General features: G+C 45.7%; 1 protein-coding gene across 1 annotated transcript in view; it reads left to right on the top strand.

Annotated features, from left to right (window-relative positions):
• The window catches only part of ST8SIA2 (ST8 alpha-N-acetyl-neuraminide alpha-2,8-sialyltransferase 2), a 430,955-nt gene that overhangs the window by 222,376 nt on the left and 192,567 nt on the right, over window positions 1-16,012 (top strand). The window lies entirely within an intron of this gene.

Below are 16,012 nucleotides of genomic sequence, written 5' to 3'. Positions count from 1 at the left end.
GTGGTCACGCTCCGTAAGTCTTCTCTTAGGAGAATTTCTGGTATTCGTATCCGAATTGGTTCTAAGCTTCCACCTCCTTACCTTATTGAAAACTGTCTATCTATCCTCCTCTTTCTCCCATAGACTGGCCGCTGCCCATGACCGTCACTCCATTAGGTTCAAGAGCTCGTTACTGGGGAAGTCGCCTTCAGACCTGCTTACAGTCCGTAGGTTACATCGCCTCTCCATTAAATTCGCATTTATATACACAGGAATCCCCACGCAACACTTACCTCTGATTGTTTCTCTCTCGTGCCTATTCATTAGGAATTCCTGAGCTACATCTCCCATCATTCATCACGGGAAAACATCTTTAACATCCATTTTCGTAGACTGGGTAGGTGGAATCAAACCCCCTTACATTTTTCCTACAACCTGTCCTCTCTTTGTACATCACTGACCCTGTTTTTCTTCCTCTACCAAAGTCACCTCCAGTCGCGAACCTCTCAACAATCCCACTTCCGAGAAATGTCATCGCCATCGGCGAACTGCAGGATAGCTTCCTGGAGAGACCCGCTCGCTGATTTCTTTCCACATCGAGGCTGCGGCAGAAGTCTTGTCAAGCTCCGTTTAATTCAGTGCTCTCAAGCCACCCAGGGTTTTTTCCCCCTTAACAAAGGGTTTCCCTGAAGCATCCTCCATTTGCCGAGTCGGAGGTGACTGGAGGGCGTAACAGGTGAATTCTTACTAGCCACAGCTCTCTACTGAAGACAAGGTAGGAAATCTCCAGTTGTCATGTTGTGGTGAAGAGAGCCATTGAGTTACCACAGTTATAATTAGCACGAAAGTTAACAGTTAGCAATGCCTGTGGACAGTAACTGAGGAGCATTTGTCTCTCTCTGTGCCCCCTCCATCACCACATTGCAAATCATTATGGAACAGCAGGTCCAACAGTTGATGGCGGCTGTACAAGCCCTCTCAGGAGAGGTCCAACAACTTAAACAAGAAAAACAATTATTGCGGCAACAGGTGGGTGGCTCAGCTCATAGCTCTGAAGTTCCCACGGGTCGACTCCCTTTCGGAAAATTCGATGGGAACCCACATGCTGTCAAGGAATACCTAGAAGCATGCATGGTTCAGTTCGCCTTTAATGCAGCCTTTTTTCCCACGGATCGCGACAAAGTAGGTCATATGGTCGCCCAAATGACAGGCGCAGCATTAGCATGGGCTACCCCCCTTGTAACCAGTAGTAACTCGATTCTGGACTCCTACCCGGCATTCTGCAACAGTGTCAAAAGCATTTTTGGCAGGCAAGAAATCACGATAGAGAGGTTGTTGGACCTTAAACAGGGAAATCAGGACCTTCTGACATACATTACCAGATTTAAACAAATGTCGGCAGATACCTCCTGGGCGGACGAAGCTCTCGTTACCATATTTAGGCAAGGGCTTTCGGAAGACTTAAAGGACGAGGTCTCACGAGTCCCCCGTCCTCACAATTTGATGGAATTTATTGCATTAACAATACAACTAGACTACCGCCTCCAGGAGAGACAGTGTGAATGGCATAAGAGCCGTTCGCAAAAATCCTTTTCTGAAGGAACAGTCCCTCAACCCAAAATTTCATCGACCGAAGAACCACTGCAATTAGGTTCCACTAGAGGTCCTCTTTCACTAGAAGAAAGGTCCAGACGTAAGGCACTAAGCTTGTGCATGTATTGTGGGGCTAGTACACATATGGTAAAGGAGTGTCCCCTTACTCCCAAAAGGAAATCGGGAAACGCCAGCGCCCAGCCGTGAAGGGAACAACGGTCCAGGGCTCTTTGACAGTTACCGGTTCCCTATTCGTAACACACTCTGATCCTCACCCCATCCCAGAAAGCGCCATGATTGTACTAGAGGTTACCCTTACCTGGAACAACATCCAGCTCCAAAGAGTGTCTGCTCTCATAGATAGTGGAGCTGCAGGGAATTTTATTGACGATACCTGGGCTGCACAACATGGCATCCCGAGAAGAGCAAAACCCATAGCAATTCCAGTTGAAAGCGTGGATGGCAGCCCCTTAATCTTAGGACCCATCACCAATCATACTTGCCCCTTAAATTTGAGCATTTCTAATTACCAGGAGCCGCTGGTATTGGACATTATCAAAACAGCCCATTACCCGGTAATCTTAGGATTACCTTGGTTGAGGAAACACAACCCTTATATAAATTGGCCCGTGGGCACTTTGTTCCTGGGCTCGGAACACTGTGTTCAACAATGCTTAGGATCAAACAACCCGTACCTAAAGCAATCCATAACTAACCAGGGGGTCCACCAGGTGACGGTTCTTCCCTCTGTCTACCAACAATACCAGGGCGTCTTTGCACAGACAGAGTACTCCTCTCTTCCACCACACCGCTGAGATGACTGCGCAATTGAACTTATCCCTGACAGTCCTCTCCCTTTCGGGAGAATGTATACACTATCAGCCAAGGAAAAGGAAGTACTGAAGAATTTCTTGCACACACATTTACAGAATGGGTTGATTACCGAATCCAATCCTCCGGCAGCAGCTTCCTTGTTTTTCATCCCGAAAAAAGACTCTTCCGAACTTCGCCCATGTATTGATTATCGAGGGTTGAACAAAATTACCGTCCCAGACAGTTACCCTATGCCCTTAATACCTGACATTTTAGAGGCGGTCAGAGGTGCACAGATATACACCAAACTCGATCTCAGGGGAGCCTACCACTTGATCCGCATAAGATCCGGGGATGAGTGGAAAACAGCTTTCCGCACCCCTTTTGGTCATTACCAGTACCAAGTCATTCCCTTTGGTTTTACTAACGCTCCCATGGTGTTCCAAAGGTTCATGGACCACTTATTCGCAGATATTTTGCTACATTATGTCATCATCTATCTGGACGATATCTTGGTCTTTTCTCCCAATGAAACTACACACGTTCAACATGTCAAAAATGTCCTTTCCCGTCTGCAAGATAACCATCTATTTTGTAAAATAGAAAAGTGTGAATTTCATCAAACGTCTGTCACTTACTTGGGGTATGTCCTTTCACCACAGGGAATCTCTATGGACCCGACAAAGATCTCAGCCATTAGTGACTGGCATCCCCCAAGTCCATCAAAGACATACAAAGGTTTTTGGGGTTCGCCAACTTTTATAGGCGGTTCATTCCACATTTCTCATCTCTTTCCCAACCACTTACACATTTGCTCAAAAAAGGGGTCCCATTTGTTTGGACCACGAAACCCAGACCTCCTTTAATGCTTTGAAATCCGTATTCCTTAGAATACCCATTTTGGCTGTTCCAGACCAAAATCGACCATTTATTGTGGAATCGGATGCTTCCCATTCTGCACTCGGAGCGGTCCTATTACAGTTGGATGCACAGAATATGGAAAGACCAGTAGCATATTTGTCAAAAACCCTAACACAGGCGCAGATCAACTACACAGTCCTGGAGAAGGAGCTCCTTGCTATAAAAAGAGCTTTTGAGGAGTGGTGACATCTGCTTTTGGGTGCTCGATACCCCATAGAACCAAAACCTACGAACCCTTCAGTATGCACAGACATACAATAGTCGCCAAGCTCGATGGGCACATTTTTTTTCACCGTTCCAAATTACTTTTACCTTCATTCCAGGTAGAGTGAATCTGAAGGCTGATGCTCTGTCTCGACGGGACAGCAAGGACCATAAGAGATTTAAACGGGAACCTTTATTCCCCACAGCTAAGTTTGTTCCAGTCATTCATCATTTTCTACAGAAGATACAAATGCATACTCAGAAGACCTTGACTACCAATCCAGACATCACAACTCAGCAAGAGTTAATGGTTAACAATGGACAAGATAGGTTATTCATCCCTAATGAATCCCTTGAACTGGAAGTACTGCGACTGTGCCATGATTCACGAATCGCTGAGCATAGAGGAATCTCCAATACCGTAGAGCTGATCCTCAGACATTTTTGGTGGGCCACAGTCCCAAGGAGGATGTACGGGAATACATAGCTTCCTGTACGGTTTGTCTACAGACTAAAACTCTGTGCAGACCGCCGGTGGGGAAACTAGTACAAATGCCATTACCCAATAGACTCTGGCAAATTATATCCACAGACTTTATTGTGGACCTTCCCTCCTCGGACCATTGCTCCACCATTATGGTCACGGTAGATTCGCTAACCAAAATGGCACATTTCATCCCCCTTCCAGCAGTACCTTCTGCAGTACGCATGGCCCAAGACTTTTTGGATCGTATCTTCTCTTTACATGGTCTCCCAAACATGATTATTTCTGATCATGGTCCACAATTCACCTCCCGGTTCTGGAAACATTTGTGTAACACTTTAGGAATCTCACGGGCTCTGAGTTCGGGCTTCCACCCTCAATCCAACGGACAAACGGAACGCCTGAATCAGACGCTAGAAGGATACCTCTGATGTTATATCTTTGCGGTGCAAGACAATTGGAAAGACTTACTACCTCTTGCAGAATTCGCGTATAATAATGCTGTGCATTCTGCCACAAAAGTCAGCCCTTTCTACTGGGACACCAAAAGGCATTGGAAGCCTTGAAAATGGCACAGGATAGAAGCAAGGCGCAAGCGGACAAACACAGATCTCCAGATCCTCCTCTTACCGTAGGGGATCGAGGATGGTTGGCCAGTAAGTTTCTACCCAGGAGACTTATCCCTTCTAAGTTGTCCCCTAAGTACTATGGACCTTTTAAGGTGCATGAACGGAAGGGGATAGCGGCCTTCAAATTGGAATTACCTAGATCATGGAACAGGATCCATCCTACTTTCCATATCTCTCAGCTAAAAACCAGATGTTCGGAACCATTTTCATCGTGTTCCTACAGGTACACCCCCTCCGATACTTCGAAGTTCTGGCCCCGAATACGAAGTGGCGAATATTTGTGATGCACCTTTTCACAGGGGAACTCTTCAGTTCCGGATTGATTGGAAAGGCTATTCACCTTCTGAGAGGTCCTGGGAGCCCGCCTCTGCGGTACATGCTCCACGCTTGATTCAGGCCTTCTATCGCCGGCATCCGGGTAAGCCGGGTGCCGCCTCCTTTGGCAGGGGGCATACTGTTATGAACCGTTCACAACGGAGGTCTTTTCTGCACCGGTGGCGCTTTATGCCGTCTGTTCACGCCGTTTCTCCCAAGATGGCGTCGCGGGATCGGATGGAAGGTCTAGATCCCTTTCCATCCATTGAGGAAACTCCGCCCGGTGCTTTGATCACGTTACTTAAACCGCCGGAAGGGAAGACTCGGTGCGTTGCTACTGTTGTCGGTGGTCACGCTCCGTAAGTCTTCGCTTATGGGAATTTCTGGTATTCGTATCCGAATTGGTTCTAAGCTTCCACCTCCTTACCTTATTAAAAACCTTCTATCTATCCTACTCTTTCTCTCATAGACTGGCCGCTGCCCATCACCGTCACTCCATTAGGTTCAAGTGCTCGTAACCGTGGAAGTCTGCTTCAGACCTGCTTACAGTCTGTAGGTTACATCGCCTCTCCATTAAATTTGCATTTCTATACACAGGAACACTTACCTCTTATTGTTTCTCTCTCGTGCCTATTCATTAGGAATTCCCGAACTACATCTCCCATCATTCATCACGGGAAAACATCTTTAACATCCATTTTCGTATACTGGGTAGGTGGAATCAAACCCCCTTACATTTTTCCTACACCCTGTCCTCTCTTTGTACAACACTGACCCTGTTTTTCTTCCTCTCCCAAAGTCACCTCCAGTCCCGAACCTTTCAACAATCCCACTTCCGTGAAACGTCATCGCCATCAGCGAACTGCAGGATAGCTTCCTGGAGAGACCCGCTCGCTGATTTGTTTCCACATCGAGGCTGCGGAAGAAGTCTTGTCAAGCTCCGTTTAATTCAGCGCTCTCAAGCCACCCATGGTTTTTTCCCCCTTAACAAAGGGTTTCCCTGAAGCACCCTCCATTTGCTGAGTCGGAGGCGACTGGAGGGTCTAACAGGTGAATTCTTACTAGCCACAGCTCTCTACTGAAGACAAGGTAGGAAATCTCCAGTTGTCATGTTGTCGTGAAGAGAGCCATTGAGTTACCACAGTTACAGATAGCATGAAAGTTAACAATGCTGGCATCACTATTCGTGCATTGCCTCCCAGTAATAGTCCCTGTGGCTCGTCTAGTTGGCCTAATGGTCACTAAATGATCAGCCCTTGTACAAACCTCAGGCTGCAAGGGCTCTATTTGCTTGATCCTGTACCTTATTAGAGAATTGGTGCTTATCCCTACCAGATGATAATACTTGCCACTCCAGGGATAACTGAGTGGCTGTTTCCCTGGTGCAATAAGGGAACTAGGACATCACCTGGAAGGCAGACATATGAACGGAAAAAGTGATTGTACCTAGCGATTAAATCACATTTGTATTTCTATAGTTTTACAAAGGTAGCGGGCGCCCCTCTCTCGCAAGAACAGACATGATAACCTGTTCGGTGGTTATTAACCACTTGAGAGTTCGCAGCCACTGCTTTTACTCACTGTGCCTTTCACAGATGGGAAATATCCATTTGCATATCAGTCTTTGTCCCGCCCAGGGGCAGTCCAGCACCGAAATACAATGGCAATTCCAACCTGAACGAGAGTACCACCAGCAACCCCATACACGTGTTTCACCCTTGTTGGGGATCATCAGTGAGGTGAAGCTGATGCCTCTCTAAGCACAGTGAGAGGGAGACCACGTCTGGTTGCCCCCAGGAGACCTAGGGTTACCAATCCCAGGTTCCTTAACAAATAGTTTAACAAAGGTAGCGGGCGCCCCTCTCTCGCAAGAACAGACATGATAACCTGTTCAGTGGTTATTAACCACTTGAGAGTTCGCAGCCACTGCTTTTACTCACTGTGCCTTTCACAGATGGGAAATATCCATTTGCATATCAGTCTTTGTCCTGCCCAGGGGCAGTCCAGCACCGAAATACAATGGCAATTCCAATCTGAACGAGAGTACCACCAGCAACCCCATACACGTGTTTCACCCTTGTTGGGGATCATCAGTGAGGTGAAGCTGATGCCTCTCTAAGCACAGTGAGAGGGAGACCACGTCTGGTTGCCCCCAGGAGACCTAGGGTTACCAATCCCAGGTTCCTTAACAAATAGTTTTACAAAGGTAGCGGGCGCCCCTCTCTCGTAAGAATAGACATGATAACCTGTTCGGTGGTTATTAACCACTTGAGAGTTCGCAGCCACTGCTTTTACTCACTGTGCCTTTCACAGATGGGAAATATCCATTTGCATATCAGTCTTTGTCCCGCCCAGGGGCAGTCCAGCACCGAAATACAATGGCAATTCCATTCTGAACGAGAGTACCACCAGCAACCCCATACACGTGTTTCACCCTTGTTGGGGATCATCAGTGAGGTGAAGCTGATGCCTCTCTAAGCACAGTGAGAGGGAGACCACGTCTGGTTGCCCCCAGGAGACCTAGGGTTACCAATCCCAGGTTCCTTAACAAATAGTTTTACAAAGGTAGCGGGCGCCCCTCTCTCGCAAGAACAGACATGATAACCTGTTCGGTGGTTATTAACCACTTGAGAGTTCGCAGCCACTGCTTTTACTCACTGTGCCTTTCACAGATGGGAAATATCCATTTGCATATCAGTCTTTGTCCCGCCCAGGGGCAGTCCAGCACCGAAATACAATGGCAATTCCAATCTGAACGAGAGTACCACCAGCAACCCCATACACGTGTTTCACCCTTGTTGGGGATCATCAGTGAGGTGAAGCTGATGCCTCTCTAAGCACAGTGAGAGGGAGACCACAGTGAGTAAAAGCAGTGGCTGCGAACTCTCAAGTGGTACACATCTGTGAAAGGCACAGTGAGTAAAAGCAGTGGCTGCGAACTCTCAAGTGGTTAATAACCACTGAACAGGTTATCAAGTCTGTTCTTTCGAGAGAGGGGCGCCCGCTACCGTTGTAAAACTATTTTTCAAGGAACCTGGGATTGGTAACCCTAGGTCTCCTGGGGGCAACCAGACGTGGTCTCCCTCTCACTGTGCTTAGAGAGGCATCAGCTTCACCTCACTGATGATCCCCAACAAGGGTGAAACACGTGTATGGGGTTGCTGGTGGTACTCTCGTTCAGGTTGGAGTTGCCATTGCATTTCGGTGCTGGACTGCCCCTGGGCAGGACAAAGACTGATATGCAAATGGATATTTCCCATCTGTGAAAGGCACAGTGAGTAAAAGCAGTGGCTGCGAACTCTCAAGTGGTTAATAACCACTGAACAGGTTATCAAGTCTGTTCTTTCGAGAGAGGGGCGCCCGCTACCGTTGTAAAACTATTTGTATATCTATACCCTGGCCTATCGATATTGCTGACCATATCAGATCAGATAGATTTAGATGATACTCTGGTAACACTGACATTCAGACACATTCATTATAGGAGCAAGTGAAGGTTGAATAATAGAACATGAGTAGTCTCCCTCACTAACCCGACGGCTGACGGCGACAAAGTCGTTAAGATTCATGTACACCTGTTCATTACATCCGTTGTATTCAGATTGGTTCCCAAATAACAATAATTGTCATTACAGGGGTTTACTTCACCAACCTCATTCTCTCCCCTACCTGTTTCGCACATTCAATTCTTCCCACCATCACCTTGCTCTGTGGGAGGTCTACCCATCTGCAGTTAATTTGTCTACCTGCTTGGTGTAGTGTCATGTCCCATGTATTTACCTGTAAACTGCCATTCATTTAAATACCCGCCCAACTTCTTTCCCATTTCCCCGCTGCCATCTAAAAAATACAGGTATAAAAAAGATAAAGAAGCAAATTAGATAAGTGTAAAGGTTTGGGCCAAGCCATCTCATTTGGAGCAATTCAGACTATGGCAGTGACATTTAATGTTCTAATTTGTGCTTCTGGTGCTGGAGTTAATTCTAGTTCAGTGACTGCCAGTGCTTTGCCATGGTCCAAACCACCTAGCCAATTTGGCAGAGCATGGCAGGGATAGACAACATGCCCCAGTTTGCATCTTGCTGGAATGGGATGAAAACCAAAAAGCAAGTCCACTCCACAGTCTCAGGACCCTCCCAAGTCGTTGGTCCCACCTTACCAGGTTATGAGGTACCAGCGGCGGTACTAGGGCCATGATTCCACCTCTGACGTAGTCACTGTGTCTGTAAGGTTCACTCTCCTACTAGATTTGGGCATACCGATTGCCAGTTCCTGCCCTTGCAGGAAAAGAGAGCCGCATATTACATAATAATATCCCACCACCAAACAGATGAGGTAATCCTTAGGCTTCGTTTCCAGGTGCAATGCTCTTTTTACAGTGGGTGACGTGCACCCATACAGGGAATTCTTTCTCTTTGATAACTTCAGCTGGAATTGGCGCACCATGCAAAATTCTCCTGGAGTTCGACGCTTCCTCTGGTGCTTTTATGAAGACTTCTGACACCAACATAAGAACATGCTGAACAGCAGAAATCAGTCTTTTGTAATAATTAAGGAGCATGTTGCCAGTGATGTTTATATTGACGGGCATTCATCACAGGTGATGAGGATGGTAAATGTATTGGCCCATCCATAAAGGATTTCATGGGGCTCAGTCCCTGTCTTTCTGTTACTGGTGCTACCCATACCGGCCAATACTAATAGGAGTGCTTCTGGCCTCTTGAGGCCAGACTCACGCACAATTTGATGAGCTTCTTCTTGATAATCCCATTCTGCCTCTCCACTGCCCTGGCTGACAGAGGATGGAGAGTTCAGTGGAGATTGTGCTCTATGTTCAATGCTGCATGAAGTTCCTTAAAGAGCTGCTTGACAAAATGGGTACCTCTATTAATTTGCATACTGATCGGAATTCCAAACCTGGGTATTAAGTCCTTCAGCAACACTTTGTCAAGAGAGAGATGTAGTCTGCTTTCCTGCATGAGTACGCTTCCATGCAGTTAGACAAAATGCAAAAAATAAGCAGCACATACTGCAGATCATTACTTTGGAGTAATCGGAAAAAAAATAAACTTGAAAGTTAAAAACGGTGTTGGAGGTGCTCCTTGTGTCGTGTGCATTGTTCTGCCAATGTTGTCCTCCTGAAAAATAACACACTGTCTACAATATACCTGGGTCATGGCTGGAAAGTCTGACACATACAAATTCTGATTTAAGGTACAGATCATACCAACCTTTACCACATATGCAAGTCCATGGTATATTCTAGACAAGTAAGATAAGAGAATTCTTTCGGGTGACAAGGTAGCCATTTTTGCCTGATCATGTCCTTGTGTAGTCTAGAGACCCTTTCTTGCCCAAGAGTCTTTATCTTTTGCAGGAGGATATAGGTTAATCTGTCAAGTATTTGGAAGGGAGGTGTTTCTGATGTTCCTTTCAGTCTTAACACACACTGAGCCTGAGAGACAGATATGGCTGCCAGTTTACCAGTAGAGTCAGCTGAATCATTTCCAGGAGCAAGCTCACTATCCAATAGTTTAGCCGCTGCCCATTTACTTGGGGTTATCTGCATGGGCAACGTGGTAACTTGCAACAAAGTTACCATGTAAGCATGATTCTTCATGGGTTAACCAGATGATGTCAGGAGGACTTTTGGCTTCCACAAGTAACCAAAATCTTGTGCAGATGTGAATTATCTGTGTATGTTTTCACAGTTCGATTTCCTGCTAATTTACTGGCACTTGTCAGTGCGACCAATTCTGACACTTGTGCTGATGTCTCACTGGACAGTTTCCCATTATCAACAACATCACCCAGAGTACATGCTGCATTTTCTGCCACTAGCTCACCATATTTATCCTGTAAGAGATATTTTTGGTGGTATTGTTGGTTGGTGGTATTTTTGGTATTTTGTGATATAGTGGGGAGCCTAACTTTAGAGTACCACCTGATAATTGGTCTCATACCTCAGAGTCATCTTCGACTCCACGCTCTCCTTCTCTCCTCACATCTTTGACGTCTCTAAGAAGTCACACTATCAGCGGCACCTCCTCAGAGGTATTCTTCCTTTCCTCTCTTTCCCCCAGAAGCTCACTGTGTCCAGAGCTCTGGTTCTCTCTAGGCTGGACTATTGCAACAGCCTCTTTCTAAATCTGTCTGCTTCTACTCTCCACCCTTTGCAACTCATCCAGAACAGGACTGCAAGACTTGTCCTTGGCCTCAAGCCCAGGGATCGTATCTCTCCAGGACTGAAATCTCTGCACTGGCTCCCAGTGGCTGCGAGGATTAAGTTCAACACCCTCTGCATTGTCCACAAGGCCTTCTGGGGCCTCAATACCTTCAACTCTCTCTTCCTAAATATCTTCCTTCTCAAGCTCTTCACTCATCCACCTCCACCCCCCTCAGGGTCAGTCGCTTCTCCAAGCAACGAGTTGGTGATAGATCTCTTTCTCCGGCTGGGGCCTCCATCTGGAACATCCTCCCTGCCTCCATGAAACTTGAGGAGAACCACCTCCAGTTCTGGAAGCACTTCAAAACCTTCCTCTTTGCTTCTGCTTTCTCTCCTCCTCTCCCCTGCTGAATTCCTGGCTGGATCTGTACTGGTTACCTGGCCCAGGTCCCTCCCCCGCCAGTTACCCACCTGCACTGCCTCCATGGCAACCCCCGCACTTGTGGACTGTTTTTCCGTATCCCTACAGTCCCCCTCCAGCACTTGACACCCGATGTCTGCATTTACCCTTGCATTTGCCACCAGCTGGCCTACTTCTCCTATTGTTTTATTTATTGTATTACCCCCTGTACTGCACTGTAAACACTGCACTTTCCCTCTTCCGCCTTCCCCTGCACTTGCGCGATCTGAATGACACCTGGCCTAGTAGGATTGCAGTCTCTGTGTTCCCTCTGTTCCCCCTCTCTTACTGCGTCACGCCTTGAAACACTTGTGTATAGGCGCATTATAAATGCCATATCATATCATATCTTACTGGGGTTACTAACAGTGAGCAAATACTGGACTAGTACACTTTAAATGATGATTTTATGCCCATGCTGTATTTTATTTACAATACCACATTATGCCCTTTTGGCTTGCATCTAAGAATACATTACCATGTAAATTAAACACGAACATTCATTCAGAGCCTCTTAGAAGAACACAATTTACAGTGACAAATTTTGCTTTGCTTTTTACCACATGTGATAAATGAAATACTGCCTGCGGTAAGATCTACCACATGCTCTGCTCTGCATCCATCTGTATGCCAACCCAAGAAATTGGAATACAGAATAAGTACACTGAGGTTATTTCACCTTTTTCTTGAATTCTTTATCAGAAGTTAAAAATATGCAAAATACAGAATGACATGTGCAATGCGCTATATCCATCTTACGTTTCAAAACTGTTTCAAAGATGAAAAGAGAGCATCACAAGCAAAACTCATTTGCAGATATTTTCCCCATGATGAATAATGAGCTTCAAAATGCTCTACTGTATAAAACTAAGCCTTTCCTGCAATGGGTTTCTATTTGTGGTAATCCTCAGACTTTTTTGCCAACATTAGCCATGAACTTCGCAACACATTTTGGCAGAGTACGAGCTTCTGACACATTTGAACATTATCGCATTAATGGAGAAACATGAACACAGCTGTTTACGTTTGAAATGTACAGTGCAGCACCTAAAAAAAGGTTACCCACTATACACTATCTGATACTAAGCATTCACTCATTAGCTTGCTCCTCAATGTACTGAACTTATAAAACAATCTTTGTGTGTGCGTGTGTCCCGAACTGCCAACGGCCCCCATCCAGCTGCAGCACACTCCCTTCATAGCTTGGAAAAGGCACACAAGATCCTCTGTCAGTGCCTGCCTGCACACTTCTCCCAGAGACTGCAAAACTCTTCTGAAACAGCTGCCAGCCAGGAACCCAAAGCCACAGAGTGAGGGAAAAAACCTCAGCTCAGGAACCTGAGAGACAGAGAGAGCGAGAGAGCCAACCCTCCTGCCTGCCAGCCTTTTAAACCCTCTAAACTAAGACTACCCAGGTACATAAGTTGCACCTATATGAAATGTAATAGGGCCAGCCTTTTTCTGTGATGCAATGTGTCAGTCAAAACTATCTCCCTTTTTTGTCTATCACCCTCCAGGAAGTTCTTCTACATGTGACCAGCTTGTCTGCTTACAGCAGTAGCACGGATGCAAAAGTAACATTTCTACTGTCCCCGGTTCCTCCTGTTCCACAAAGTGAGCAAAGAACCTTATTAGAGATCGCCTGCAAAAATAATTTTCAACATTTATTTGCTTGCATTTCGAATTAACCCTGCAAAGCACACTCAAGCATTGTACATTCAATGTATCAAATTGCACAGAAACATGCATATAAGAGCCATGGACTGATTTGCCCAAGATATCAGAAATGAATGTTAGAAGTTAGGAGGATAAAGATTTGTAATCATTAGTAATGAATACATGTTAGTATATTCTCCATTGCAACCCAGTCCATGAACAAAATGCATATTGTGTAGAAACAACCTCAAATTCAGCACTTAGCTTGTTTATTGTTTGTTTATGTATTTGTATTGCATGCCAGACCCAAGGGTATGAGGGCGCAGGAGCAGAAAGGTTATTCTCAGCTTAGTTACAGTGCTGTACAGTAATTTACAGTGAATGCATGGGTTAATACAGTTGCGATGGGAACAGTGATATACAACTTACAAATATATACATATTAACATGGAAGCATGGAATGTCAAGGCGAGTCAGTTATTGGTCGTTGTTCATTAACCACTGAATGTAGTTACGTCTAAAGAGGGAGTATGTTTGGGGTGTCCTTAGAGTGAGAGGTAGGGAGTTCCAGTGTTGTGCTGCTTTCACCAGGAAGCTGTTACCACCCATTTTAGATCGATTGAACCTGGGAATTGTAAGCAGGTTGGCATTGGAGGTTCTGGTGGGCCTGTTGGGGGGAGTATCTTTTTATTCTGTTGACTAAGTAGCGGGGGCAGCATTATTGAGGCATTTGTGTGTTAAGGAAGCTACTTTGAGCCAGATTTTGTCGGTAGTGGTGAGCCAGGTATGAGATCTCCTGAAGTTGGAGATATGTGCTTTCTTGGGAATGCTGAGCGCTGCTCTGAGAGCATTATTTTGTAGCGTCTTAATTTTATTAGTAATCTGTTTGTTGACACCATCATACAGGGCATTACAGTAGTCAAGCTTTGATAAAACCAGGGCTCTGACTACTGTAATGGAGTTCAGGGTGGATAGGAAAGGTTTGGCTGCTCTTATAAGCTTGCATGCGTAGGCTGTGGAGGATGCCATGGAGCTAACCTGTTTATGGAAGGAAAGGGCGGAGTCAAGGTAGATTCCTAATGTTTTCACTACCTTTGCTACCTTGATGGGGTTGCCGTCGATGATGAAGCTCGACTAGTTGCTGTCCAGTTTGTTTAGTGTGGGGGTGGAACCGAGGATGATGAGTTCAGTCTTGTTATCCTTCAGGCATAGACTGTGGGTGGCCATCCATGCCTGGATGATGAGGTACACCCTGTTCACCAGTGCCAAATCCTTGTTGTAATCCCCCATCAACGGGATGAGGATCTGGATATCATCACCGTAATTGGTGTAGGTGATACCCAGACCGTCAAGATCATCAAACAGGGGCTTAGTGAACACGTTGTACAGTGTAGGAGAGATGCATGAGCCCTGAGGAACCCCACACCTGATGGGGATGGGGTTGGCGGAAGCTGAGGTGGAGAAGACACCCATAGATCTGTTGCTCAAGAAAGACTCAATCCAGCCGATGGCTTCTTGAGAGAAGTGGGCCGCCGAATCTAGGTGATCACAAAGGATTTTGTGATTAACTAGATTGAATGCTGCAGAGAGGTCTAGAAGGAGCTTCAGAGCCGCTTTCCCATCGTCTCTCAAAGTGTTGATTTGGGCCTTAAGTTCAATGAGAGCTGTCTCTGTCCCATGTTGGGGTCTGAAGCCTGATTGCCTGATTCCCAGGATGTGGTTTTGCTCAAGGCCTTGCTCAAGCTGGCATGTGCTTTAAGCTTTACAAACTGACATACGCTCTCGCTCAGACTAGGATCAACTCTCATCCCTGTTGAAATGTGTATCCCTAGTTGAAATTCAGACCTGTGCTAAAAAGTGGATGCTGAAATGTGGAGCCCTAATTGAAATTCAGAATCCATTTCCCTATAATTCTCATAAGAAGAGCCACCCTAAAATAATACTTGATCAGGGTTAGGTATTTGTGTATCAGACATATTCCTTCTAGGTGTCAAAAGGTAATCAGTAACAACTACAGCCATGCAGCATACTGTGATGTGGTTCTCCATCTGTTGGCATTGATCGCAACACTCCTGGGTTCAGCACAGGACATCAGGTTGGGGTAATGTTGAAGAAGCTTTAGAGCAGCACCTCATACTTGTTTGATCAAAATACAGACATATGTTGTGGTTTTGGTTTCCAACAATAATGCAACCACTGAATGGAGATCTGCTACTTCTAAGGAGAAACCTCAAACTATATCTACAGGAAATTGGACTACTATGGCTGCAGCAGCAAATGAACAGAGACATTGAGGCAATCTTGCTTAGACTGGGTCTTTCTCCTCTCTTGATACAATAAGCAATTGGTCTCTTGTACTGACCATGTGTTTGTTTGAGCACTGTTGGGCAAACCCATTTCTCCCATTACAATATGGTGTGAATTGCATCTTATAATTGGGCCTAATGAAGGAATACCTGCTAAGGCTTTCTTGATGGACGTGGATGCTTTATCTGCTTTCGTGTCCACTGAAGCAGTTCTAATGTATTGGCCTTTGTATAGTGTTGTAGTGGTTTCTAAAATTGCTGTACTGTCTGTGACAGCCTGAGTCTTGCAAATCATACATGCCATTTATTTCTGTAGTCAGTTATGAGCCTGTGGCCAACATAATGTCATGTCCCAGATAACATACTCTTTCCCTAGAGAATTGTAAATTATTCTTGGATGCTTGGAGATCTTTATTCACCAATGCAGTTAATAACACCTCAGTTTCTTATTTGCATGCATCAAATGACAGAGAGACTAACCGCTAA

This window comes from Ambystoma mexicanum, chromosome 11 (genome assembly GCF_040938575.1).
Source record: "Ambystoma mexicanum isolate Mex_15411 chromosome 11, UKY_AmexF1_1, whole genome shotgun sequence".
Lineage (NCBI taxonomy): Eukaryota > Metazoa > Chordata > Amphibia > Caudata > Ambystomatidae > Ambystoma > Ambystoma mexicanum.
The sequence above is the reverse complement of the archived record's forward strand: the minus strand, read 5'-3'. Positions and strand labels throughout refer to the sequence as shown.